This window comes from Macrobrachium rosenbergii, chromosome 14, assembly GCF_040412425.1.
Source record: "Macrobrachium rosenbergii isolate ZJJX-2024 chromosome 14, ASM4041242v1, whole genome shotgun sequence".
In the NCBI taxonomy this organism is placed as follows: domain Eukaryota; kingdom Metazoa; phylum Arthropoda; class Malacostraca; order Decapoda; family Palaemonidae; genus Macrobrachium; species Macrobrachium rosenbergii.
The window spans coordinates 20,456,513-20,460,171 of NC_089754.1; the positions used below are offsets into that span (position 1 = coordinate 20,456,513).

Here is a 3,659-nt window from a genome sequence, read left to right on the forward strand (position 1 = left end):
CGTTTATTACGACTCTATTTTCTACTAGTCAGCCAGTCTTCAGTCCAGTCTGCTATTTCTCCTACAATTCCTAAAGCTCTAACTTTTATCATTAGTTTCTTGTGTGGAACTTTGTCGAAGACCTTTTGAAAATCTAAGTAGAGTATATATCTATTGCTCTACTACTCGTAAATACCAAGCATGTTATGAAAAAACTCCAAGAGTTTTGAGAGGCAGGATTTGTTTTGTCTGAAGCCGTGTTGACTGTTTAACAACAGGTTGTTTCTATCAATGTGATCCATAATTTGATCTGGAATTATGGACTCAAAAATCTTACAAGTGACTGACGTTAGACAGATTGGTCTATAATTTCCTGGCTCTTCTCTTGGACCTTTTTTGTAAACTGGGGGCACATTACCTAGTTTCCATCCTTTTGATGCCTTTCGATGTTCTGCAGTTTTTCTGTAGAGTTTATATAGGTGAGGAACGACCTCCTCTTTTAACTCTCTAATTTCTCTGGGATGAATCCCATCCGGGCCAGGAGATTTAAACTTGTTTAGTTTTCTATTTTGCTTTTAACGTCTGTTTCTGTAAATATTATTTTGTCAAGCGGTTCTGCCCCGTCATATTTAATAGCTGGTTCAGGGATTGAGGTAGTGTCTTCAATTGTGAAAACACTAGTAAAAAAATTTATTCAATAACTCCGCTTTTTCCAAGTTCACTAGGTTTCCTCTATTGTCTCTTTAGGGACCTATGCTATTTTTTATTGGCTACCTACTATCAACATGCGCAACGAATTCTTTTGAGTTTTCCTTACAAATTGATGCAACTCTCTTATCCTCGTTTATCTTTGCATTTCTTACTAATTTGTCCACCATTCTACAGAGAGCTGTTATATCAAGTGAATCGTCAAAATGAGAGAGAGAGAGAGAGAGAGAGAGAGAGAGAGAGAGAGAGAGAGAGAGAGAGAGAGAGAGAGAGAGCTAGCTCTTATATCAAGTAAATCGAGAGAGAGAGAGAGAGAGAGAGAGAGAGAGGTTATATAAAGCAAATCGTCAAAACCAGAGAGAGAGAGAGAGAGAGAGAGAGAGAGAGAAAGAGAAAGAGAGAGAGAGAGAAGAGAGAGGAAAGAGTCAAGAGAGAGAGAGAGAGAGAGAGAGAGAGAGAGAGAGAGAGAGAGAAAACTGTTATAGCAAGGAAATCGTCAAAAAGAGAGAGAGAGAGAGAGAGAGAGAGAGAGAGAGAGAGAGAGAGAGAGAGAGAGAGAGAGAGAACTGTTATAGCAAGGAAATCGTCAAAAAAGAGAGAGAGAGAGAGAGAGAGAGAGAGAGAGAGAGAGAGAGAGAGAGAGAGAGAGAGAGAGAGAGCTGTTATATCAAGCAAATCGGCAAAACCAAAAAGAGAGAGGGATTGTTATATCAAGCAAATCGTCAAAACGAGAGAGAGAGAGAGAGCGCGTCTGTATAAAGTCCTGTTATCTCAAGGAAATCTTCAAAACGGGAGAGAGAGAGAGAGAGAGAGAGAGAGAGAGAGAGAGAGAGAGAGAGAGAGAGAGAGAGAGAGAGAGAGTCTGTATAAAGGCCTGTTATCTCAAGGAAATCTGTCAAAAAGCCTGTTAGAGAGAGAGAGAGAAAGAGAGAAAAGAGAGAGAGAGAGAGAGAGTATAAAGACCTGTTGAGGAAATCGTCAAAACGAGAGAGAGAGAGAGAGAGAGAGAGAGAGAGAGAGAGAGAGAGAGAGAGAGAGTGTGGTAGGTCTAACAGGAACGGTTTAACAAACGCCAAAATATGGAGAAACTAAATTCATCACTTATCTTCGGCGTCTGCTGAAAATAATCTCTAGTTGATAAGGAAGCTCTTAATGGCTGCACACACAAAATTCTTGGTCTCTCTTGTGCCTTTATCCATATTTATTTTTGTGGCGATAACTTATGATTTTTATGATTAATGGTATAAATTATTTTCTTCTGTTTATACTGTGAGAGTGTGGCTGGTTTCAGTGATAATCTGAAAAGGAAAAAAATTTATGTTAAGAAAGCAAGTTATATATTTGAGTGTTGGATGATGCAGGCTATAATTTACCCAAATGTGTATAGGCCTATATATTTATATATACATTATATATACTGTATACACATTTATATATATTATATATATATATATATATATATATATATATATATATATATATATATATATATATATATATATATATATATAATATATATATATATATATATATAGAGATAGATATATATATATATATAGAGAGAGAGAGAGAGAGAGAGAGAGAGAGAGAGATATACTGTCTGCATTAAACATTTCCGTATAAAAACGGCTCTTAATTTATAAATACGAAAGAAGACATTTCTATGCCAAAGTAGAGTAGCCATTATCAGGTCATATATTCATAAGTTACTAAAGAATTTTAGTTCATATTATACCATAAAAGACAATAATAAATATTAATAATAACTTACCTTCTAAGTTTGGCAGGTCACCGCAGAATCTTTATGGGTTCTGTGCTTGGGTAAACATTTAGGCCCACCACTTCCACTGCATTGCTTAAAATCTCGGCTGGACTTCACGAGTGTTCTGTGTCTTTTAAACATTATCAGGATTGATATTTTGATATTTTTTTTTAGGCCTGCTGGACAAAACGTAGGCCTACGCAGAAAACCTCTTGAAGTATTTGCACGACAAGTTCTGCTTCTTGTAAGACAAAATCAAGAGAGAGTGTGCTGAAGAATATCATCTATCTCTCTCTCTCTCTCTCCAAATATAAGTGACGTGTAATCCATCTGCACAAGAGAAGACCATGCTATAGTTTATATTGTTGTACCAAAAGCAGCGAAAATTATATTCATTTAGCTCTCAAAATGATCATCTCCATACCTCTTCAGAGTAAAATTGATTAGAATTTTTTTTAGAAGTATACAGAGCTTTGTAAAACAAAACAGAATCTCCATCAGTTTCTTTTTACAGTAAAAATAAAATATAGTCAAGGTTTACTTTGAAATATTATACATAAACAGATCTGATTCAAGATGTTCCGTTTCTGCGTGGTCAAGAATAAAGAATAATTTCAAATATTCGACTTTGAAGGTATTTATGTTCTTGATATCATTATTGTACAAGATTATTCAGGGCTGTGTTTTAGCAACTGTAGTGGCGTTTTTAGACTGACAACTAGGCTTATTGTGAGAATTTTAAGCCTCAGTGACTCATTTTTCTAATTCACATTGTTTTTTAGGGTTACTGAACTTATTTAGAAGCAATCAGTAAAGTGACGTTTTCACTTTGCCAGTTCGTTAGCAGGAAGAAATATTAAGGCTTGCTTTTTATTTACGTTTTTTTTTATCCGAATCTGCATCCAAGTGACGAGAACTCATGTCTTCTACGGTGACGACTCTCTCTCTCTCTCTCTCTCTCTCTCTCTCTCTCTCTCTCTCTCTCTCACAATGTTTCACCACTTTTGTACATGAAGTCTTCAGCATTCACCCTAGACGCTAAATTTTTTTGCCCTAATTAATTACGTTTTCTATAGTTCTCTCTCTCTCTCTCTCTCTCTCTCACACACACACACACACACACACACACACACACACACACACACACACACACACACACTAATATTGTATACGAAGCCTTCAGGATGCACCCTAGACGCTCATCATATTT

The 3,659-nt window shown here is 36.1% G+C and overlaps 1 long non-coding RNA gene across 1 annotated transcript in view; it reads right to left on the reverse strand.

The window, feature by feature from the left end:
* Positions 1–1,684: 1,684 nt before the first annotated feature.
* The window catches only part of LOC136845755 (uncharacterized), a 29,843-nt gene continuing 27,868 nt past the window's right edge, over positions 1,685–3,659 (reverse strand). Inside the window, exons 6-7 of the long non-coding RNA XR_010855247.1 lie at positions 2,459–2,779; positions 1,685–1,985 (exon numbers count right to left, since the gene is read on the reverse strand). This is a non-coding gene — a long non-coding RNA (uncharacterized lncRNA). The remainder of the gene's footprint in view (positions 1,986–2,458; positions 2,780–3,659) is intronic.